This window comes from Dromiciops gliroides, chromosome 4 (genome assembly GCF_019393635.1).
Source record: "Dromiciops gliroides isolate mDroGli1 chromosome 4, mDroGli1.pri, whole genome shotgun sequence".
Taxonomy (NCBI): Eukaryota; Metazoa; Chordata; class Mammalia; order Microbiotheria; family Microbiotheriidae; genus Dromiciops; species Dromiciops gliroides.
Window position 1 is genome coordinate 294,541,186 of NC_057864.1, and position 25,948 is coordinate 294,567,133.

At 38.8% G+C, this 25,948-nt stretch overlaps 1 protein-coding gene and 1 pseudogene across 1 annotated transcript in view; one reads left to right on the plus strand and one right to left on the minus strand.

The window, feature by feature from the left end:
• The window catches only part of CD109 (CD109 molecule), a 178,860-nt gene that overhangs the window by 12,070 nt on the left and 140,842 nt on the right, over positions 1–25,948 (plus strand). The window lies entirely within an intron of this gene.
• Positions 20,580–20,800, minus strand: LOC122725358 (annotated as a pseudogene).

Below are 25,948 nucleotides of genomic sequence, written 5' to 3' on the forward strand. Positions count from 1 at the left end.
CCTCTTTGAGACTAAGTTTAGACCATGTTATTTCACAACATTCAATTTTAATTGTTGTATTGTTGTTGTTGTACCTTCTACTTTATTATAACCTTTGTGTTTGTTGTTTTTCTGGTTCTGCTTACTTCACTTCGCTTCAGTTCATGTAAGTTCCTAAATTTCTCTGTAGTCATCATTATACCACAGTAATATTCCATGAATCTCAACTTCTACCATTCTCCACTCTAGGGATCTACTTTGTTTCCTGTTCTTTGCTACTCTAAAAAATTCTGTTATAAATGTTTCTGTGTATGTGGAACTTTTCTTTTTATCATCCACTTTCTTGGAGTTCATGTCTTGCAGTGGAATTTCTGGGTCAAAGGGCATGCACATTTTAGTCACTTTCTTCTCATAATTCCAAATTGCTTTTCAGAATAATTAGAACAATATACTATTCCCACAAGCAACTGTGCATTAATATACCCATCTTTCTACAACTAGTCTAACACTGACTATTCCCTTCTTTCTTATGTATACTCTCTTTCACAAGCTCCATGATCTAATTTATCCTGGTCTCTTTGCTATTCCTTACACATGACGCTGTCTCTAGTCTGTATGCCTTTATACTGGTTGCCTCTATTATGTCCAGAATGTTCCTTCTCTTCATTTCAACTTCCTGGCTTTCTTAGCCTTCCTTTAAGACTCAGCTTAAATCTTACCATCCGTATGAGTCACATTCCTAGTCACCCTCCTCTGCCTTCCTGCTAGTGCATACTTGCCAAAATTACTTTCCATTTACATTGTATATATCTTGTGTGTACACAGTTATTTGCATGTGGTCTTTTCCATATTAGAATGTGAGCTCCTTGAGGACAGGGACTGCTTTTGCTTTTCCATGTATCCACAATAACTGATACATAGTAAGCCATTAATAGATGCTTGTGGATTGTCTAACACAGGCACCCAATCCCCCAACATTTGACATGTTTTCTCATGGAATTGTGATTGTGATTAAATGTATCCTATGTGGTTCCAGAGAGAACTATGGAAGCTAAACAGAGGCAAACTTAAGTTCAGTATTAGAAAGACCTTCCTCACAGTTAGAACCATCCATAAATGAAAGGGGCTATCTCAGGAGGCAATGAGTTACTGAAAGTGGAAGTATTCATACAGATGACTATTTGGTTGTAGATGAAATTCATGCTTTAGGTAAGGGGTTGGAGTAGATGAACTCTGTTTAGGGAATCGATGATCCTATTAAATGTGAAGCAGTCTCAAATCCCTTTGCCTCTTTTATTGAGGGCAAGGAAAAATGTTATTTTGCTCTGAATTATGAGTGAATGAAAACACATCTATTAAGCGCTTACTCTGTGCAAAGCACTTTGCCTAGGTACTGGGGATACAAATGGAAAAAAGCAGGATAACCCCTGCTTTCTAGGATCTTGCATTTCAATAGGGGGAGACAACAAATATAGGAGATTTTAACTGCAAATCTGATTGAAAGACCCAGTGCTCCTTAGGCAAAGTAGATGGTTAAGGCATCTTCTTTAGTGTTTCCATGCATGAACCCTTATCCATTGAACCATTGGATAGTGTCAAGGACTTTGGCGGTGAGAACTTATTTTATGGGTCTTCAGTCACTGTGGCTGCTAAATTATCCCTGTTCAATTTTGCAGATTAATCAGTTAATCTACAAACATTTGGTAAGTACCTCCTATGTGTGAAACATTGTGCTATGTGCTGGGAATTCAAGTACAAGAATGGAAACAGTCCTTTCCTTCAAGGTACTTACATTTTCCCAGGAAAAGCAAAACAGATGCATATTTTAAATATAAAGTGTATTGAAAAGTAAATACAGGGGCAGCTAGGTGGCTCAGTGGATAGAGCACCTGTCCTGGAGTCAGGAGTACCTGAGTTCAAATCCGGCCTCAGACACTTGACACTTACTAGCCGTGTGACCCTGGGCAAGTCACTTAACCCTCATTGCCCCGTAAAAAAAACAAAACACCCTCATTGCCCTGCAAAAAAAAAAAAGTAAATACAAAGTATATATATATATATATATATATATATATATATTTTTTTTTTTTAACGGGGCAGTGGGGTTAAGTGACTTGCCCAGGGTCACACGGCTAGTAAGTATCAAGTGTCTGAGGCCAGATTTGAACTCAGGAACTCCTGAATCCAGGGCCGGTGCTCTATCCACTGTGCCACCTAGCCACCCCCAAAGTATATTTTTTTTGGGGGGTATTAGAAGTAGAGAATATCAGGAAAAATCCCACCTAGGAGGTGGTACTTGATCTTAGCTTGGAAGGGGTCTAAGGATTCTTCTAAGTTGTGGAGAAGAAAGAGCATATTTCAGTCACAGAGTGAATCATGGGGAGGGAATATGATGTCCAAGAGCCAGTAAATAGGCTACTTGGGTTTGGATGTAGAGTATGTGAGGAGTACTAACTAATGTGAAGGGACTAGAGGTAGTGGGTGTTGCAATAGATAGAAGAATGGATCTCGAGGCAGGAAGTCTTGAGTTCAAATCCAGCCTCATATACGTGCAAACTGTGTGACTTTGCCCCTACCTCAGTTTCCTCATCTGTAGAATGGGGATGATAATAATAGAATTTAACTCCCAGGATTTCTGTGAGGACAAAAATGAGATAATACTTGTAAAGTTCTTTGCAAACTTTAAAACACTATAGAAATGCTCATTTTTTTGTGTGTGTTTTGTTTTGTTTTTGCAGGGCAATGAGGGTTAAGTGACTTGCCCAGGGTCACACAGCTAGTAAGTGTCAAGTGTCTGAGGTAGGATTTGAACTCAGGTCCTCCTGACTCCAGGGCTGGTGCTTTATCCACTGTGCCACCTCGCTGCCCCCCCCCCCCCCTTTTTTGTGAGTTCTTTTACCTGAAGTTTTGTTTTTGTCCGTTTTCTTTCTCTATTTATTTATTTATTTGGTGGGGCAATGAGGGTTAAGTGACTTGTTCAGGGTCACACAGCTAGTAAGTGTCAAGTGTCTGAGCCTGAATTTGAACTCAGTTCCTCCTGAATCCAGGGCTGGTGCTTTATCCACTGTGCCACCTAGCTGCCCCTAACTTTTTTTCTTAAATATTTTGACAACCATATTACAATGTAATTGGTTTCCTTTGTAATCTTATGTATTTTGTATTATGCATTTAAAAGCATTATTCTGTGAAGGGGTCTATAGGCTTTGTTATATTTCCAGAGGAGTTCATGACACAAAAAAGGTTAAGATCTCCTGGTTGAAACTTTTTTTTTCTTCTGGGAATTTGTCAATAGAAGGAAGTGAAGGCAGCTTATGGCAGTTAGTCGAGGGAGTGTTGGTTTTCTTTTTTTTGTTTTTAAAGGCTAGGAGAGACATAAGCTTGTTTATTGATCAAGGGGAAGGAAACAATGAGAGAAAAGCAAGAAGGGGGATATTTAACAGACAAGATTTACAGTTAGCTATAGACAATTAAGAGAGACATTTAAACATCAAAATAAAAAGAAAGAAATCAAAATTTGAGTGTCTGTAAAGCTGTTGTATCACATAAAGACCAAGGGTAAGTTTGCCTTTTCAGGGAATAAGATGATAGTATGTTGTTTTATGGCTGTTTTTGGAGTAATTGTGTCAGGATCTCTGAGCGTTTCGATAGTAAATTGTTATGATAGAGGGTGACTGAAGGAATTCCATGTGCAATTAGGATGGGATGACGGAACCTTGCCACGCATCCCCTACTCAGTCTAGGAGTGTACCTGGAAGAGAAGGGTGGTAAAGAACAATTTGAATAATGATTAAGAAAAGGTTAGGCATATTGGGGCAGAGAAAATGCATTTTCCATTAAAGTTCCAGCAGGCCTTGCAGGAGCCAGTAGCTTGCCTAAATAAAGGAGGAGACCTGGGGCAAGGGTTTCTGAGATATGCTGGTGCTGACTGAAAAGAAGAGAAATGAGGTCATATGATATCACCTTAATGAGGAATTTGAAAGCAGAGGGTGAGGTCCTGGATTTTTAGCTTCCCCTGATGTAGGAATTCATATAAAGATTCTCAAATTGGGGCAGCTAGGTGGCGCAGTGGATAGAGCACCAGTCCTGGAGTCAGGAAGACCCGAGTTCAAATCTGGCCTTGGACACTTGACACTTACTGGCTGTGTGACCCTGGGCAAGTCACTTAACCCCAATTGCCTCACCCCCCCCCCCCAAAAGATTCTCAAATTAAAAAGATAAAAAAAGTGTTGTGAGAAAACAAAGGCTGTTTTGTGTTGCTTTGTTACTTGTAGCCACCAAAGGAGACATAGAAAGAGTGTTGGGGGCAATGTGCTCCAAAAAGCTGAAGGAAAACCAAGAGGACAGTGAACACCAAGAATCATGGAGACGAAGACTGGAAAGGGAGGCAAAGAAGAGAGTGGGTTCAATGGTTAGTGAAATGTGAGATTGAAGAAGAGTTCAGAAATGACAGTGGTTTGGTTGAAATTGGAAATATGATTATATATTGGATAAAATTTGTCATTAGAAACCTATGTAAAGCAAAACTACCTCTGCAGCATTTTAGGAATTGTAGATTAAGAGGACAAGAGGACAAGAGGAGGAGATATTAGGAGGATGTTGGGGGATGGAATGAGAGAGTGCTAAGGGTAGGGTTAGAGTTTCAGTACATGGTGAAAATTATAGGAGTGTTTCTGAAGATTTGGAAGGAAGGAGTGAAGGGCAGAAGTTGATTTGAGGATGTGTCTAAGGGTTTAGTATTTGAGAGAAAATAAGTCCTAAATGAAATCCTGATTTGGAAAGCCAAGTTCTGTTTACATAGGCAAGATAAATGAGAAATTTGAGGAATTATCTGGAAAGTTTAGGTTAAAATTGTTAAAATTGCCTTCAAGTATTTGAAGGGCTATCATCTGGAAATGGAAATACACTTGTTCTCCTTCACTCCAGAGGACTGAACTAGGAATAGGGGTTAATAATTTCCAGTAGGCAAATTTAAGTTTGATGCCAAGCCATCCAAAAGAGTAATAGGCTTCTTTGGGAGGTATGGGGTTCCTGCTTGGAAGCTTCAAGTAAAAATTTGTTGTCTACTTGTTTTGTATATTGTTTTTATTTTATTTAATTTTAGTTTTTTTTTGGTGGGGCAATAAAGATTAAGTGACTTGCCCAAGGTCATGCAGCTAGTAAGTGTCAAGTGTCTGAGACTGGATTTGAACTCATGTCCTCCTGAATCCAGAGCTGGTGCTTTATCTACTGAGCCACCTAGCTGCCTCCTTGTTGCGTATATTGTAGAGGATATGGTTTGAACAGATGACTTTTGAGATCCCTTTAAGCCCTTGTTGCTGTTGTTGAAAGGCAGCTAGTAATGCAGTGGATAGAGCATAGGCTCTGGAGTGAGGAAGACTCATCTTGGTGAATTAAAATCTGGCCTCAGACACTTACTAGCTGTGTGATCCTGGGCAAGTCACTGAACCCTGTTTGCCTCAGTTTCCTCCTCTATAAAATGAGCTGGAGAGGGAAAAGGCAAAACCACTCCAGTATCTTTGCCAAGAAAACTCCCCAAATGGGGTCACAGATAGTTGGACATGACTGAAAAAAAAAAATGACTCAACAACAAGGTACTTGAAGAGAGGTATCATAAGGCTTCTCTTCTCCAGCCTAAATATCCTAGTTTCTTCACATGGTTTGGTTTCCAGTCCCATCACTATCCTGGTTGTTTTCCTCTGAACACTCTCCAGCTAATCCCTGTCCTTCCTAAAATATTGTACCCAGATCCAAATGCAATAAGATGTGTTCTGACCAGGGTACAGTAGGACTGTAATGATTCTTCTCAGTCCTGGGCATAATGCCCCTTCTAGTGAAGCCTAAGATCACATTTGCTTTATTTGTTGTTGTTTATAGTCCTGTCATGGGGATAATGAAATAGGCATTTATATAGCACCTACTATGTGCCAGGCACTATGCTAAGCACTTTTACAAATATCTCTTTTGAACCTCACAACAACACTCTGAAGTAGGTGGTGCTATTATCCTCATTTTGTAGTTGAGGTAACTGAGACAAAAAGGTTGTGACTTGCCCAGGATCACAGTGTCTGCAGTTAGATTTGAACTGGTCTTTTTTTTTTTTTTTTTTTTTAGTGAGGCAATTGGGGTTAAGTGACTTGCCCAGGGTCACACAGCTAGTAAGTGTTAAGTGTCTGAGGCCAGATTTGAACTCAGGCACTCCTGACTCCAGGGTCCGTGCTCTATCCACTGCGCCACCTAGCTGCCCCTTGAAGTCTTCTTTACTCCAGGGCTTTATCTACTGAGCTACCAGCTTACCTTGTGACATTCAATAATTTTTTAAAAATTAAATTAAATTAAAAATATTTTTAGTTTTGAATTTTCTTCCTCCTTCCTGCCTCTTGTTCACTCATTGAGAAGCCCAGAAATATGTTAACCATTATACATATGGACATTCAGTAATTTAGCAAAGAATTTAAAATTCTCATGAGAGTTCAGTTTTATGGCTACCTATCACTGAGCATCTGAAATAATTCTAAATTAGGGAAGTAATATTATTAAGCCTATGAGCTCCTTGAGGGCAGGGATTGTTTCATTTTTGTCTCTGTATTCTCCCTATATAGCTCAGTTCCAGGCACATAGTAGGTATTTAATAAATGCCTATTGATTGGTTAAATAGCATTCTGTGTTCTCTTTACCATGTCTAAACTGGATGAAGCTAGTTAGATTCCCTTCTGGATCTGGGCAGATTTCTAGATCCAAAATATTACTTCCCTTCATTTAGTCTCCACTCTGGTATTTGGCATACACCCGATGTGGGAAGGTGTAGCACACTGCATTCCAGTATATGTTTAAAAAGTTAAGGAAAGGTTACTTTCTGTGTATGCTCATTATATAATTTTAAAATAGCCAACCTCTGTTTGTAAATCAAACTGTCGGTTCTCAGACCTATGCCAAATATGGAGCACAAAAACAACATTTCTTTTGATTTGGAAAGGAGGCATGGATCAGAGCAAACACGTTTCTAATCTTAACTCTCCTTGGTTAAGCAACAAAAAAAGACAAGATTTTCTGTTCAGAAAATAAAGTACAGATTTTTTAGGTTTCAGCATTCTACTTTAAAAAAAATTCTTTTGAAGTAGCAGTTGAAAAAAGTATTTCAGTATTTAATGCAAACATCTCTCCAATGCTGTCCATTTCGCTGTCTTTTGCATTTTTTATGGTCATGCTAAGTGTTGTTAAGTCAATTAATACTGTCAGAATCTTTGTGACCCCATTTTTGGGGTTTTCTTGGCAAAGATACTAGAGGGGGTTTCCATTTTCTTCTCCAGCTCATTTTACAGATGAGGAAACTGGGGCAAACTGGGTTAAGTGACTTGTCCAGGGTCACACAGCTAGTAAGTATCTGAGACTAGATTTGAACTCAGGTCCTCCTGACTCCAGGACTGGGGCTTTATATAGTGTGCCACTTAACTGTTCCTTCATGGTAAGTATTTCATGCCAACCAACAACACTGTTACAAGCGCTGAGGAGAGCTAACAGTTTAGTGGAGATGGAAAAGATGCATGTACATGAGGTAATTACTGAATGTTATATGATGGTGGACAGTTACATACTAAACAGTGTTGTAGCAGTTTAGAGAAGGAGGAATAACTAAAGGATGCAAGGATTGGGAAGTCTTCAGGTCACAGATGGGAATGAGCATGGTATATATACATGAGCTAGGGAGATGGGATTGGCTAGGATGGAGGATGGGGTCCAAGAAACACCTGGAAATAAAGTAGGGTAGGTAGACTTGGCCTGCCTTGCAAAGACCTTGAAAACTTGGTAGAGGAGTTTAGGTTCCATATGGTAGGAAGTCAGTGAGCCTCCCAGGTGGGTGGTGTCTGGGGCTTGGGGATGCAGGAAGGGCTTTTCTTTGGTGAGCTCATAGAATCAGAAATAGCCGATGACTAATATAATCAACTTGTGTGTGTGTGTGTGTGTGTGTGTGTGTGTGAGAGAGAGAGAGAGAGAGAGAGAGAGAGAACAGGTGTGAGGGCTTCAATTTGATGATATCAGAAGACTGTAGCAGTTAGGCTGGGGAATCCAGGGTTCCTATGCTATTTTTTCCAGTCCTCTAGCCCCTAGAGAGGGATGCCTTTTAGAGAGCAAACTACTATTAACAGCAAAATTAATATCATGCTGAAGTCTTTTTGTTTTTTTGGTGAGGCAATCGGGGTTAAGTGACTTGCTCAGGGTCACACAGCTAGTAAGTGTTAAGTGTCTGAGGTCAGATTTGAACTCAGGTCCTCCTGACTCCAGGGTCGGTGCTCTGTCCACTGCACCACCTAGCTGCCCCCATGCTGAAGTCTTGAGAGACTGGGGTTTCAAAGGTTCCATATGAATTGGATGTTTGTGTCAACCAGCTACAATTATTAACCTCCTGTGGTATACTTGCTTCCTGAGTGTGTGCTGTAGGAAAAAAATTAGAAGGCCCAAACAGATCATTCACTTTAGGGCAATAGGAGTCACATACAAGAAATGAGTGACATTTATTGAGTGGGAGGCAGGAGATCAGGGTTATATTCATGGCTCTGCTGTGACTTTTGTTTTTTTATTTTTAATTTTTCTCAGTTACATGTAAAGATATTTTTTTGAGTTCCAAATTTTTCTCCCACTCTCCCTTCCCTTCCCCTTCCCAATGCTAACAAGCAGTTTGATATAGGTTATATATTACTATCATGTTAAACATATTTCCACATTAATCAGAACAAAAGGAGAAAAAAAGTACGAAAGAATAAACAAGAACAATAACAAAAAAGCAACAACAAAAGTGAAAATAGTATGATTCAGTCTGCTGTGACTTTTGGAAAGTCCTTTTACCTCCCTCTTGGCCTTAGTTTCTTCATTCATTCTTTTGACAGTCATCAAGTATTTATTATTTGTTTATCACTTGCCAAGTTCTGTGCTGTAGATACAAGGAAAGGAAAAAATATGGCCTCTCCCTCAAAAAGCTCACAGTATAATGGGTGAGATAACATATAAATAAATAGGTACATACCTGATGTCTAGAGTAAATAGAAGGGAATCTGAAATGGACAAGTACCAGCAGCAGCTAGAGGCATGGGAAAGGGTTCCTGTGGAAGGATAGTTTTGAGGTAGGATTTGAAGAAAAGCCAAGGAAATTTGACAGAGGTAAGACATTTCAAGCTTGGGAAATAAGTCGGCTGTGCAAAGTCATGGAGCACTGGGTACAAGGAATGGAGCAGGTATGTTGGCGGTTTGATTGAGTTCATGAAAAGGAGAAAAGCATGAGAAAATTGGAAAGGTAAAAAACGGCCAGGTTGTGAAGAGCTTTCAACCCCAAACAGAAGAGTTTATATTTGATCCTAGAGATAATAGGGAATCACTGGAGCTAGTTGAGCAGGAGGATAACAGGATTTTGAAAGCTCAGTGGAACATAGTATGAAGTTGGAAGAGGATTGTGCCAGGTATTTATTATCTTCCTAATACATGCCAGGCACTATGCTGTTTTTTGCAGAAACAAAGACAAAAACACCAAAACAGTCCCTGCCCTCAAGAGGCTTACATTCTTTTTTTTTTTTTTAAGTGAGGCAATTGGGGTTAAGTGACTTGCCCACACAGCTAGTAAGTGTGTGTTAAGTGTTTGAGGCCGGATTTGAACTCAGGTACTCCTGACTCCAGGGCTGGTGCTCTATCCACTGTGCCACCTAGCTGCCCCAAGTGGCTTACATTCTATTGAGTGGAAAACAAACAAACCAGATGACAGAGCCCTAACATTAAATAAAGTTATATGAAAAGTCAAGACAAAATGATTTTCTAGGGGAAGGTCCTAGGGGGATCAGAATAAGCTTCTGTTTAGGAGGTGGCACTTGGGTTGCCTTTTGAAGTTAGCTAGGGAGGCAGAGTTACATAGGGAGTGCATTTCCACTGTGGAGGACAGAGAGCCTCTGCCAAGTCAGGGAGACTAGAGATGGAATATCATGTCTAGACCCTTGTGAACAGGCAAGTTTGGCTAAAATGTATAGTAGGTGAATGGGTATGTAATAGATGTTGTGCTGCTAAATGTTTAACAATCAGGCTTTCTGGGGGGAAAAGCAGGCACGTACTTTTACATTCAATATGCATTTTTAACACTTTCCTAAATCTAGACAATAAAAAAACCAAAACAATAAATCAAGTCCTGTTTTGTAGGCATTCCTGATTTCAGAGCTTTATTTTTAAAAAATTAATTAATTTTAAACATTCTTTTCTTTTTAGATTTTGAGTTCCAGATTCTCTCCCCCCACTAAAAAGACAAACAATATTATATCAGTCATACATGTGAAATCATACAAAACATAGTTCCATATTAGCCATATCACAAAAAAGAAAAAAAAGAAAGTGAGAAAGTTTTATTTCAATTAGCATTCAGAGTTCATTGGTTCTTTCTTGACAGGTGAATAGCATTTTTCATCATAAGTCTTTTGGAATCGTCTTAAGTCATTTTATTGATCAGAGTAGCCAAGTCTTTCACAGTTGATCATTGTTAGACTATTGCTATTTTTTTTTTTTTTTAGTGAGGCAATTGGGGTTAAGTGACTTGCCCAGGGTCACACAGCTAGTAAGTGTTAAGTGTCTGAGGCCAGATTTGAACTCAGGTACTCCTGACTCCAAGGCCGGTGCTCTATCCACTGCGCCACCTAGCTGCCCCAAGACTATTGCTATTACTGTGCATAATGATCAGTTCACATAGAGGTCTTGCTATATTTTTCTGAAACTACCCCCTTCGTCGTTTCATATAGCACAATCATACTCCATCACAGGACAGCTAGGTGGCACAGTAGATAGAGGACTGGTCCTGGAGTAAGGAAGACACATTTTAGTATATTCAAATTTGGCCTTAGACACTAGCTGTGTCACCTGGAGCAAGTTGCTTAACCCTGTTTGCCTCAGTTTCCTCATCTGTAAAATGAGCTGGAGAAAGAAATGGCAAACCACTACAGCATCTCTGCCAAGAAAACCCCAAATGGTGTTATGAAGTGTCAGACACGACTGAAAAGCCACTGAACAATTCCATCACCATCATATGCCACAACTTACTCAACCATTTCCCAAATTGGTAAGCATCCCCTCATTTTCCAATTACTTGCCAAGACAAAAGAAGCTGATATAAATATTTTTGTACATCTAGGTCCTTTTGCCCTTTTTTTGCAGGGCATTGAGGGTTAAGTGACTTGCACAGAGTCACACAGCAAGTAAGTGTCAAGTGTCTGAGGTCGGATTTGAACTCAGGTCTTCCTTAATCCAGGGCCAGTGCTTTATTTACTGTGCTACCTAGCTGTCCCCTTTTGCTTTTTCTTTGATCCCTTTGTGTTATAGACCTAGTAGTGGTATTGCTGGATTAAAGGTTATGCATAGTTTTATAGTCTTTGGGACATACTTCTAGATTGTTCTATAGAATGGTGGGACCAGTTCATTACTCCACCAAGAGTTCATTAATGTGTCTGTTTTCCTTTATCCCTTCCAGCACTTGCCATTTCTGATATGTGTGAGAGTAGTATCTCAGAGTTATTTGAATTTGCCTTCCTCTAATCAATAGAGATTTAGAGCATTTAAAACCATGATTATAGATAGCTTTGATTTCTTCTGAAAATTGCCTCTTCATATCCTTATTCTTTATCACTTGGGGAATGGCTCTTATTTTTATAAATTTACCAAGTTCCCAACATAGTTGAGAAATAAGGTCTTTATTAGAAAAACTTACTGTAAATTTTTATATTACTTTATTGTCTATGGTACTTTTTAGCAAAATGTAGTTTTCCTGATTATCTTTTTTAATCAGGGCTATTTTTGCTTTTGCTTTGTCTGAGATCATGATTGCTATCCCTGCCTTTTTTATTTCAGCTAAAGCATATATTCTGGTCCAGCCCCCCACCCCCTTTTGTGTGTGTGTGTGTGTGTAATGAGGGTTAAGTGACTTGCCCAGGGTCACACAGCTAGCAAGTGTAAATGTCTGAGGCCGGATTTGAACTCAGGTCTTCCTGAATCCAGGCCTGGTGCTTCATCCACTGTGCCACCTAGCTGCCCCCCAGCCCTTTATTTTTAAATCTGTGTCTGCCTTTCTGTTTCATGTATGTCTCTTGTAAACAACAGATTGTTGGATTCTGGTTTAGAATACATTCTGCAATCTGTTTCCATTTCATGGATTAGTTCATCCCATTCACATTCATAGTTATGATTACTAACAGCATATTTCTCTCCATCCAACTTTTTTCTGTTTATCTTTCTCTCTTCCTTTTTATCCTGTCCCACTTCAAGTCTGTTTTGCTTCTGACCACTGCCTGCCTTAATCCATGTTCCCCTTTATCATTTCTCTCTCCCCCTGCCCTATATCTCTTATCCCTTTCCTTTTCTATTTTCCTATTGGGTAAGATAGATAGATTTCTATACCCAACTCTGTGTGTGTGTATATATATATATATGTATGTGTATACACACACACACACACACACACACACACACACAGGCACTCTCTCTTTCTTTCCTCTTTAAACTAATTCTGTTAAGAGTAAGGTTCAAGCATTGCCTATCTCGCTTTTCCCCTCCACTATAAAAGCTCTTCCTTGTGTGCTTCTTTTATGTGAGAAACCTTTCCCCATTCTACCTCTCCCTTCCCTTTTCTACAAATGCATCCCTCTTCCTTATCCCTCCATTTTTTTCTTTGAAATTATCCCAATATAATTGACTCACACCCATGCCTTTTGTCTATGTAGACTCCTTCTAACTGCCCTAATAACGATAAAGTTCTTCAGAGTTATAGGTATCATCTTCCCATATAGGAATGTAAACAGTTTGACTTTGAGTCCTTTATGATTATTCTTTCATGTTTACCTTTTTATGCTTCTCTTGAGTCTTCGGTCTGAATGTCAGATTTTCTATTCAGCTCTGGTCTTTTCATCAGGAATGCTTGTTTTGCTTGATATATTAACGAAGAATCCTTGGTTGTCATCCTAGCTCTGTTGCCTTCTGAAATATCATATTCCAAGCCCTCTGCTCCTTTAACATGGAAGCTGCTAAATCTTGTGTGATTCTACTGTGGCTCCACAGTATTTGAATTGTTTCTTTCTGTATACTTACAATATTTTCTCCTTGACATGGAGCTCTGGAATTTGGTTATGATATTCCTTGGAGTTTTTGGTTATGATATCCTCAGAGGATCACATTCAGGAGGTGATTGTGGGATTCTTTTAATTTCTCTTTTACTCTTTGGATCTAAGATATTGGGGCATTTTTCCTTGATGATTTCTTGAAATATGATGTCTAGATTCCGTTTCTTTTGATCGTGGCATTCAGATAGTCCAATAATTTAAAAATTATTTCTCTGTTATCTATTTTCCATGTCAATTGTTTTTCCTATGTGATGTTTCACATTTTCTTCTTTTTTCATTCTGTCGACATTGTTTTAGTGTTTCTTGAAGTCTCATGGGGGTCATTTTCTTCCAGTTGCCCAATTCTAATTTTTAAGGAATTATTTTCTTCAGTGAGCTTTTGTACCTCTTTTTCTGTTTAGCCTATTCTGCTTTGAAATTACTTCTTTTCTTCAGTGAATTTTTAATGCCTCTTTTATCAAGTTGTTAATTCTTTTTTTATAATTTTCTTGTATCACTCTCATTTCTTTTCCCAGTTTTCCCTCTACCATTCTCATCTCTTTGGAATTTCCCTGCAGCTACAAATGCTTGGCCCTGAAACTGTGACCAGGGCCCTGATTCCTAGTGACTAATCACAAGGGCTCCTCTCCTCCCTGCAACTGTAATCCAGAACTGCTAATGGGCAGTAGAGTTGCTAGCCAGAGACAGCATACCCAGTGCCTGCAAAAGGTCCCTTATAGTCTTTTTCTGACCAGTTGTCTGACCCCTTTCTCTGGTCTAAGAGCTCCTGAAGCTCCTACTGCTGCTGTGGCCACCTCTAAGGACCACCACTGATTCTCCCACTGCTTTCTGGGCCTGTGCCCACCCCAGAGTTATAAGCCTCTCCTGGGGACTTCTAAATTGTCTTAGGCTGAATAAATGTCTCTCTTTGACCTTTTCCTGCTTCAAAATTTGATTAGGGAATTTTAGGAGAGTACCCAAGATGGGTCTTGGTCTGTACTCTGCCATTTTCCATTTTGGAGCCTTAAATGCTTATGCTGAAAATTTAACAATTGGTAAGCCTTTAGAGTTAGCATTAGCCCATCCATGGGAACAGTGTTCAAGAAGTCTCAAAAATTAGGCGTGGAGACAGATTGTGAAAGGCTTTTAAAAAATGAAGAGAGGTGCTTATATTTCATTCTATCTAGGGGCAAGAGGAAGTAGTTTATTAAGGAGGGTCCTATGTTCACTTGAGGCAGCTAGATGGTGCCCTCAGTTTCCTCATCTGTAAAATGAAGACTACTTCCCAGGGTTGTTATGTGAGTCAAGTGTAGTAAGTGCTATAAAAATGTTAGCTTTTGTTATTATTGTCAGAACTGTGTTTTAGGAATATCAATTAGGCAGTTGTGTGGAGGATTGATTGGGGAGGGGAGAAATTGGATGTAGGGAAATGGTTAGTAGACTATTGCAGTCCTTCAGGAGAGAGAGGATGGAGGTCCAAACTTGGGGGATGGTTGTGTGAATACAGAGAAGGGGTGGATGCGAGATATATTGTTAAGATAGAAATGCTAAGACTTGACAACTGACTGGATATGAGAAGTAAGGGAGAGGTAAGTGTTGTAAAAGGAGGGAGTTAGATTATTCTACAGATTCCTTGCAGAACCTAATCCCTCTAATTAGAGAAATGTTAAGGAATGTTCATTTGGCAGTGATGTATGGTTGGGGTAGTAATTTAGGGATGAGTAAATCTAGGCTAATCACTGTTTCCCAAATGAGCCCTCTACTTCCTTAACTCCGTGACTTTTCTAGGAATTCCTGTCCATTTTCAGATCTCTAACCAATTCCTGGTTATTCTTTAGGGTTCAATTTAAATACCATCACTTCTTTCCCAGATTCCTCTAGCTAGAAACAGTTTCTCCTCCCTCCCCTTCCTGAAGGGCAGGATATCCCCCACAGTACCTCCTGTGACCTCTTGCATTTAACAGATGCTTAGTAACTTAATAAATTATTGTGGTAGCATAATTAAAGAATGAGGGCTGATGAACTCTGAGAAGGTGAAGTCAATCAACAGGCATTTATTAAGCACTTATTGTGTACCAGGCACTGTGCTAAACACTGGGAATATAATGAAAGACAAAAGATGGATCTTGCAGCTTCTACCAATATTCTAACCAGCTCATTAGTGGTTTACTCACTCTGAGGCCTGTCTGTATGTGGCTTATAAATGTATAGAAGTTCCATGTTTCTGTCAAAATGATCCTTAAATTTTGACCATAGGACTGGGATTTTTGGACAAGAGGGAGAGCAAGATTTTATTGTGGTAGGGCATTGTTGTGATTCTGACGAACATAGTTACATAGTTAGCTTTGTGTGTCTGTATTTGTTTTACCCTGAGATATGTATGTAACTGCAGAAAGGCTCCCCATTGGATTATATTTCATAAGCTTGTTTGGTTGTAATGCAAAAGCAACACCTAGAAGTCCCTTTCCCTCTTCAATAGTGCCTGTCCTTTTTCAGACCAGAGCTTCCTAAACTGTGTGTTGTGACCCCTCATGGGGTTGCAGAACCGAATATGGGGATTGCGAAAAATTTGGCAACAGTAAAAGGTTATGTATACTTATTTTATATACCTATATACTTAGGGTTACAGAAAAATGTCTCCGATAAAAAGGAGTCTTGAGTAGGAAAGTTTAAGAAGCCCTGTTTTAGACCACCCTTGCCATCCTCCTTTAGGTACTAAGCACCCTCATGTTCTTTTTACCTTTCTTATATTAAACCTAGCTTTTAAAGAAAGGTTTTAATAATTGCATTAACAATGAGCTGTTTGGGGACAATGTCTCTGGAATAAATAAAAAAAACTAATCACTGGTTATAGAATTTCAGACTTTAACAACTTGGGTTGGGGAGGTATTTATTTGGACAAGGGACCTTTTCTTAAATCATGTTGTGTAGGCATCTACCTGTTGGTCAGGCTGTCCTAATGTAGAATGGAGGTATGTTTTTATTATTTGTTAAATTTAAGCTTCATATTTCCTGTTTTTAAGATGTAATGTGTGGGATGATTTATCTTTCTCCTTTAAAACAAACATAGTGGCTCTTTATTTTTGTAATCTGATCTTTGTCTCTGTGTTAGTGGCCCAAGATAGAAAAAAAGATCCCCATTCAGCCTTTATTTTTGTCTTTAAATTGCCTTTTTTGGGTAGTAGTTACATGGTTCTTTTAAAATTTCCAATTATGAATCATATTGTTTTCTGTATTTAGTGAAATTATGAGATACAGCAAACATTTAAATATGTGTGTTGAGGATTCTGGTTGTTAGTTGACTATCACAACAAGGATTTGTGCTAGACCCAGGAAAATTGTTTTACCCTATCCTTCTGTGGGTTCTGGCACACCATTTTAAGATGTTATTTTCTTTCTTTCTTTCTTTCTTTTTTTTTTTTTGTGGGGCAGTGAGGGACAAGTGACTTGCCCAGGGTCACACAGCTAGTAAGTGCCAAGTGTCTGAGGTCGGATTTGAACTCAGGTCCTCCTGAATCCAGGGCTGGCTCTTTATCCACTGCACCACGTAGCTGGCCCCTTGAGATGTTATTTAAAGTTGTTTGTGTGGGGGCAGCTAGGTGGCACAGTGGTTAAAGCACTGGCCCTGGATTCGGGAGGACCTGAGTTCAAATCAGGAGGACCTGAGTTCAAATCTGGCCTCAGACACTTGGCACTTACTAGCTGTGTGACCCTGGGCAAGTCACTTGACCCTCATTGTCTGACACCCCCCCGAAAACAACAACAACAACAACAACAAAAACTAAAGTTGTTTAAAGGGGAATTTGCTCAGGTGAGTCCCTGCCTTTTCTCTCTAATCTTGGCTCCCCCCAACCTCCCACCCCACGTAGTACTTGTACTGCCCTTGGAGAAGAGATTTCAACAAACAGATATAGAGTTAATGTGTTCCAGGAGTGTGGGGGTGGCCAGTGGGAGAGGCCAGAAAGAAATCAGGGAACATTTAGTAGTTAAATTTAGTTGGAATAGAGACTTTGGGATGGGGATAGTGTTGGAAAAAGCCCCCAGCCCTCCTCCAAAAACCAACATAAGTTGGTTGGTGGGTTGGTACTGAAAGAACTTATTAAAAAAATTATAGAGATCTTACACGGGGGGTTACTGAAGGCTTTTGAATACTAGAGTTTTGAATAGAATTTTGTTCAATTGATATGTTGCTAAATATATTTTGGAGCATGGTTTTGATTTAATTTATATTTGAAGATGGATATGTCTAAAGATTCTGGAAATTAACTTCAAACCTAAGATTACATACTACAAAGATGTGACTCAGGAGCTGGGAAACTTTCCAGTTTGTAATAGGAAAACATTTTTTTTTTAATACTACAGAGTACAAGTTAAAAAATATATATATATATATATATATATATATATACCCAGGGCAGCCAGGTGGGGCAGTGGATAAAGCACCAACCCTGGATTTAGGAGGATCTGAGTTCAAATCTGGCCTCAGACACTTGATATTTCCTAGTCGTGTGACCCTGGGCAAGTCACTTAACTCTCATTGTCCCCCCCACCAAATACACCCACATTCTTGTGCCCAAGTTCCTGTATCTAAAAAACAGGGATGAACAGACTGACCTAGTCAAAAATATTTCCTTTAGCAATCTGATACCACAGTTTTAGTAATCCTTTAGGTTAGAAGATTTTCTTCAGAGGGTCCCTATAAAAATGTAAAATGTACTTTTACTTGAAGTGTTAATTGAAGAAATAAAATCAAGTCAACAATCATTTATTAAGCACCTACTATGTGCTATGCATTGAGTAACTGTGCTTAAAATGGTTCTTCTGTCTAAATTATGTTTTAAAAGATAGAGAACAGGGAAAAAAGGGCAAAACCTCTTTAAGAGCTTAGGTTTTGGGGAAAATACTTAATAAAATATGGAGATATTTTAGTCTTTAAAAATATAGCATTTCTTACTATGAACACATTTATAAATATATGTAAGATATAAGCTATTTGAAGACAGCTATTTCATTTTATAAACTAATTAAAAATTTTTTTTGGAGGCAATTGGAGTTATATGACTTGCCCAGGGTCACATAGCTGTTAAGTGTCTGAGGTCAGATTTGAATTCAGGTCTTCCTGACTTCAGGGCCAGTACTCCATTGTGCCACCCAGCTGCCCCTGGGGAGAAACTCTATCATGTTTTTTGTATCCCCAGAACCTAGCAAAGTGCCTGGTACATATCAAGCACCAAATGCTTCTTCTTGGATTAATTTAGTATTGAGTACAAAACAACTTTAAAATAAAAACTAAGATTCAGAGAAGTATGAATAGTGACTGATAACTGTGGTGACCCATGTAGTCATACCCTGTATGGAAACAGTGATCATAGGATTTGAAGTACGTTCAGATTACAGAGGAAAAGGTCCAACATTTTTCTATTGGACTCATAATTCTAATTTCTTTTCTTTCTTTCTTTTTTTTTTTTTTTAGTGAGGCAGTTGGGGTTAAGTGACTTGCCCAGGGTCACACAGTTAGTAAGTGTTAAGTGTCTGAGGCCGGATTTGAACTCAGGTACTCCTGACTCCAGGGCCGGTGCTCTATCCACGGTGCCACCTAGCTGCCCCCTAATTTATTTTCAATATTTTCTGATAGCTTTTATTTTTAAATTTCCTTCCAGAATATAGTCTTCCTCTTTCCCTGATCCAGAGAGTCATCTCTGATAACAATAAATAGAAGAAAAAGAAAAGTAGTTCTTCAAAACTAATCAATACATCAATTGAATCTGACAGTATATTCAGTATCTCATATGTGTAGCTCCTCCCTCATCAATGAAAGGAGTGAAGTTCATTTTCTTCAGGACAGTCTTGATTCTTATGATAACACTATTTTCTGTTTTTAAAAGAGTCATTTATGAACAGAGTATCACATTCATGGACCACATATTGGCCTCAGATTAGGAGAGCCTTGTATATTCTTCCCTTACAGCCATAACTCTCTCTTCTAAATAGTAGCTAGGCAGGAAAGAGAACAATGCAAGGCTGATTTGTTCACTTTAAAAACAAACAAGCAGAAAAAAAGAAATAAAAAGCCTTGTATTAATATATCTAGAACTTAAGATTTTATAAAAAATGGAAATTTGTAGTTAATTTTGATGAGTTCCTTGTTTATGGAATTTTCAAATCTTTGTTTTAAACGATTATATGTATATAATTATAATTATATATATATATAATATATATATCTTATTGGTTTACAAGTTTGTTAGTTGTTCTCTTCCTATCTCTTTTTTTTCTTTTTTCTTTTTCCTTTTTTTGCAGGGCAATGAGGGTTAAGTGACTTGCCCAGGGTCACACAGCTAGTAAGTGTCAAGTGTCTGAGGCTGGATTTGAACTCAGGTCCTCCTGAATCCAGGGCTGGTGCTTTGTTCATTCATTTTTTTTTTTTTTTTTGGCGGGGCAATAGGGGTTAAGTGACTTCCCTAGGGTCATACAGCTGGTAAGTGTCAAGTGTCCGAGGCTGGATTTGAACTCAGGTACTCCTGAATCCATGTCCGGTGCTTTATCTACTGCGCCACCTAGCTGCCCCCATTTATTTTTTAAAAATGTATTTTTGTATATACATTTATTTAGATAGTTTTCTTTGCATGTGTTCATAAACTGTGTATAATTTAAAAAAACCCTGATTTTGCTTTCTTCAATAAATACTAATCCCTATAAGAAAAAATCATTTATGCAGTAATCATATATATGAACTGATGCAGAGAGAAATAAGAAAATAATATACACAGTTCTTCACTTTCTTCATTTCTTATGGTGACTTCATATTTAGTTACATTCATGGACCACAATTTGGCTAGCCATTTCCTACCAGTGTTGTGGCTTTTGGACTTTTTTATATTTCTCCATCATGCCTTTATGCCCAGGAAACTCCTTATTGGGAAATAGAATTATCCTCTGAATCAGCCTTGGTATTGTAAATACTCATCAGTACTCTCTGCCCCTCTGACTGGATCCTTTGACTGGAAGGCATTTACAGGAACTCCAAAACTTTCAAGTTAGTAGGGGTCCCAGCATAGTTTTCTCTCTATTTCTCACCAGCGGTCCTGATTTTGGACTTCTCCATCATGTCCAGACACTAGGTTTCTTCTTCCCGTCCTCCCCACCATAGTTTGAACTTCCTTATGTATATTACCTACTCCCATTAGATTGTAAGCTCCTTGAGGTCAGGGAATGTCTTTCTTATTATTTGTATTTTTATCCCTAGCTCTTAGCAAAGTGTCTGGCACATAGTAGGTGCTTGATAAATGTTTATTAACTATTATCATTGACAATTGATGAGTGTATACTTTGTTTCCAGTTTCTTTGCTACAACAATAACAACAAAAATGCTGTTATAAATATTTTCATATTAATGGGAACTTTATTATTTTTTTTAGCATCTAAATTATTTTTATTAGTGAGACTTTTAAAAATGGAGAGTGGGTTGCAGAGTTGGCAGGCCCACTGCCCCTACTGATAATAAAGCTCCAAGTTCATTCTATCATGGATCTCATAGTCACCCAGGGAAACATGGCCCTTGAAGATTGTGTGCCATTTCTTAGGGATGATCTTGTTCCAGCGGGTGCCTATCTGAGCCACAATCAGTTTCTTCAGGTCTCCTATCATGTCACCCGTGTTGCATTTCACATGGACTTTCTTGCCCAGCCGGTCTTACACACAACCTCAATCATGGCTCCCTCCACTTCCGGACGCAGCCCCTGCGTCCTGGGTTTATTCTTTCTTTCTTTTTTCTTTTTCTTTTGTGGGGCAATGAGGATTAAGTGACATGCCCAGAGTCACACAGCTAGTAAGTGTCAAGTATCTGAAGCCGGATTTGAACTCAGGTCCTCCGGAATCCAGTACTGGTGCTTTATCCACTGCATCACCTAGCTGCCCCCCCCCCCCGAACTTTCTTTCTGTCATTGACCTTCTTGTAGTATATAATAAATTTCCACAATACCAAGTAGTTAGAATCTCTGCGTCAGAGGCTGTGGACATTTTTGTTACTTCTTTAGTATAATTCCAAATTCTGGCATTAAAAAAATACCTTTCGGGGGCAGCTAGGTGGCGCAGTGGATAGAGCACCGGCCCTGGAGTCAGGAGGACCTGAGTTCAAATCCGGCATCAGACACTTGACACTTACTAGCTGTGTGACCCTGGGCAAGTCACTTAACCCCAATTGCCTTAAAAAAACAAAACAAAACCTTTCTATCTTCATCTGGAGGAGGAAATGTTGTGGCTAAAACAACATTTTGGAAGTCTGGTATAAAATAGGAAGCTATAGACTGCTTTCCTCTTTGCAACTTCACGATAGGTATTTGGTATGATCATAATAGGTGTTCCTTTTCCAAAATATATAGATGAAGGTTGTCATGCTTCAGAATCCCAAGGTCTAACAGGGAGAGGTAACAGTAGAAAGAGTGCTAGAACGGGAGTCAGAGCATTTGGATTAGAATCTTTTTTTCTTCTTCTTATATGAACTTGGGCAAATGATTCCAGTTTTCCTAATGGAAAAAAGAAAGGTTTAGATCAGATGATTGCTGAGGTTCCTTCTAACTCTAAATTTATGAGTCTATGAATCTAAGGCAGATAAGAATTTGAATTAGGCATGGGGTGGTGGGCATATAAAAGAAAAGTAGGTGTCCTTGTAATTAGGAAGAGATATCCATGTTTTTCTTAGATGCTCAATAAAACTATTTTTTTTTTGAGGGGGAGAAAAAGAAAAGGAAGATGGGAGAGAGATTATGATGAAAGGACAAACATAATTTGCTGTTTTATTGAATATGGCAATCAAGAGAAGGAAGGGGGTCCATGATGATTCCTAGCCTTGAATCTAAGAGACTGGAAGAATACTGGTCCCATTGACAGAAGTTAGTCAGGTAGGGGAACTGGTTTTAGGGAGGAGATGATGAGTTTGGTGTTAGAAATGTTGAATTTGAAGTGATAGTCCTATAAAAGTGTCTAGCAGGCTGTTATAAATGCGAGACTAGAACTTGGAATTGATGACAAATATATGAGAGTCATCTGTATAAATGTTGAAGCAATAGGACTGGGTAAACTCTTTGGGGAGAGAGTGTAAGAGTAGTTATTGAAGGTCTAGTCCAGTACTTTCTAGAAGTTGGGGAATGTCCTAGGGGGTCATGGTTTGACCCTAAGGATTGTGTGATTTTTCAGGTGGAGGATGAGAAGATGGGTCACATTTAGTTCTTTCAACTTGCATAACCAATTATTGCAGTTTTCAACAATACAACTACCTCACTCTGTCCCCTCCCACAACGGTGGCTATATGTGTGGCTGCCCTTGAAATTGACTACTTATGGGGGTTATAATCTAACTCAACTCAGTCAGCCACAATAGTTGTATAGACAAAATCTCTTTTCCCTTTCCCTTTAGTTTCCCCCCCCCCCACCTCCCATTCCACAGCTTCTCCTCATCCTGTCCCCACCACAGTGGTGGCTTCTGAACTCTAACAGTGACTTTTCCATTTTAAAAAAGATGTGTCATTTTTTTCTTTGGAACAGGGAAATATATTTCCTCTTTTCAATTTGTGTAATATAAGGAAATACTCTTTTCTTTTATAGCATGGTGCTGTGTGGAAAGTATATTAGCTTTGCAGTCAAAGGACCTGGGTTTAAAATCCCAGTTCTGCCACTTTATTTGCTCTGTGACTTGAGTAAGTCACTTACTGTTCCTGGACATCTGTTGCCTCATCTATAAAGTGAGGAGGTTGGACTTGGTAAATTTCAAGGGCTCTTTCAGATTTAAATCTATGATCCTTTGATCCTCTCTTCTCTACCCTCTTTTCACTACACCTAGATACTCTATTTTACCTATTTCTAATCTCACTCTATCCAGACTTGGGACTGGTTTCATCTTCTGAAGGAAGCAGATAAAAATCCCAGAACCTCATGAGGCAAAAGATTGTTTCAGTTATCAAGGTCTTCTTTCTGATGGTCTTGCTCACTTTGTGCCACCTCTTCAACCCATTTCTTGGTTCCTACTTGTTGTGACTTTTGACCTAAATGCTTTGTTTGGTTCTTTTACAATTTAATCCAGATACCTGGTTGCTGATCTAAAGAGAGAGAGAGAGAGAGAGAGAGAGAGAGAGAGAGAGAGAGAGAGAGAGAGAGAGAGAGAGAGAGGAGAGAGAAGGTAGGGGATACAGGTGCCAAAATAAATAAATATGTAGTCATTTCAGGAAGATGGGAGCTCTAATAACTGGAAGGGGCTGGTTCAGGAGGAGGGAAAGAGATTAAGAGAACTCAAGAATGGCTTCCTGTAGGTGGTGGTTTCTGAGCTGAACCATGAAGGAAGGAGAGGTGAAGAGGAGGCACATATGTACCATGACTTTGGTCTTTCTACCTGGTTGTAACTCATAGCTCTGATCTGACTCCTCATTATATCTGCTTGATCTTTCAGTTCTGGTTTGGTGCCCTGGAATCTGGACTCATTGCTTGCTTTAACCTTTTCTATTTGCCTAATTCTTTCAGCCTTGCCCTACTCCTGCACCTGATTCTTATGATCTGTTGACCTCTGGATCCACCTACGTGTTTAAAAATATGCATCCTTGTTTATTTCTTCTAATGTTTATCACCATGCTTTACGCATAGTAAATATTCAAGAAACATTATGGTAAATAGATTACTGAATTCCTTTGCTGACGTCATTCTTTTAAAACCTCATTGTGCTATAGAGGTAAGTAACCCTGGGTTCTCAAAGGCAAGGCCAGTAATGTAAGTTCTGGCAGATTTTTACCAGGCTTCATAGACTTTGAGAATGGGTCAGTAATGGATTGGGTATCTGTTGTCTAAGAAGCCTTCTAGCTAAGTGCAGAGAAACTCACAGCCAGAGGGCTAACCACTAGGTAAAGAACTTTTTTGTTGGCAGTACCCCTACCTACGGGTGAATGCAGGAATCCTTGGAGTATTGAAGTAATGCTGAACTAATGAATGCCTTTCATTCCTTTAAACTAAGTTTCTTGACTGAATCTGTACTCTGGTTTGAGCAATTAGTGAGCTGCTTCTGGACTGCATAATACAGTTTTTGTGTAATTTAGACACAGAGGATTTCTCTGTACAATTAGTCTCAGTTCCTCAAACTTTTAAGTATTTTAAAAGGTACACTTTGAAAAAAATAGTATTTAGCTAATGATCTAAGGGAATTTCCTTACCAATATTTTCTGAATGAAACTGCCCATACAGTTGCCAAAGGGAAGGAAATGACCATCTTTATTTGGCTTCAGTTCCAATCGTCTTCATTTCATCATCAAACAGTCAATTGGAATTGGCCCCACATAAATCACTTTGTTTGGTTTCATAAGTAACACAAATATACTTCTCAGGAGAAATTCAGATAAACAGAGTTTGGAACTTAGGAAATTCATGAATTTATTCAGAAGCAGCTTCTCTTGGTTACAGAATCTTTGGATCTTGTTGTCATCTTGATCCTGCCAACTTATCCCTGTGTCTCTTGCCAGCTGGAGTGCTTGGCTCACTTTTTGACAACTGGTTAATGTTTGAAAATGATCTGGCTCAATAGACACCATTTTTTGTGCTCCTAGCCTCTAATGAGAATTAAAGCTACTGGCTAGGCTCTTGGGTTGAGAACATAATGGTCATCAGAAGTACTATCTTCTAATTTGTTGGTTATTGACACGTCATCCACTTGCCAGACAACTACACAACAAAACCAATAAGCTGATGAGCTTCTATTTCTAAACAAGAATAGAATTCAGACCTTTTAAAAATGTATAGCCATTTCCTGTATCCAGGGCTACTGCAATAAAGCATATAATTGTTATTTATTCATTTGTCCATTGATTGCTGTGCACCCTGTAGATGCTTAATAGATGTTTGTGGAGCTGAACTGACTGCCTATTATGTGCAAGGCATTATAATAAATGATGTTGGGGATAACCAGATGACTAAAAAATGATTAATGACCTCAGGGAACTTATAATAAAGTATGTAAGCAGTTAACTGCAGTATGGTAGGTTACATTCCTGTAAATTGAAGTCCAGTCAGTTAAATCTGTTTTTCCTATTGACATGATGGGGGCTATGATTATTTTTTTATTTACAGAAAATGATCACAAATCAATCAATCAATAAGCATTTATTAAGTGCTTGCTGTGTGCCAGGCACAATGTTAAGCTCTAGAAACATAGAAAAGGGCAAAAACATGAGTCCTACAATCAAGGAGCTCACATTCTAATGGGGGAGACATTCTGAGAAGTACATGTATTTATTTAGCAGAGTGAGAGTAAATAATCACATCAAATTGTATTTAGTATGATACAGCACTGTGTTATACAAAGCTGTTTGAAGATCATATTAAAAACATAACTTGCTTAATATAACACAAATCAAAAGGTGAAAGAACATTTCCTTAGGATCATAGGATTTTTCTTTTTTTTTTTTAGTGAGGCAGTTGGGGTTAAGTGACTTGCCCAGGGTCACACAGCTAGTAAGTGTCAAGTGTCTGAGGCTGGATTTGATCTCAGGTACTCCTGACTCCAGGGCCAGTGCTCCATCCACTGCGCCACCTAGCTGCCCCAGGATCATAGGATTTTAAGTAGAAAGGTTTTTTGAGAGGACATTTTCATGATACTTTAAAAAAAATAGTACTTAATTTTTTCCCCAATTACATATAAAGACAATTTTAAACATTTTTTTTTTTATAATTGAGTTCCAGATTCTTTCCCTCCATTTCTTCTGCCTCCTTCCCTGAGATGGTAAGCAATTTGATATGTTATACATGTGTGATCATGCAAAACATATTTCCATATGTGAGATTCAAAATTGGATATATGGAGCATTAATCTCCCTCTTTAACTTTCCT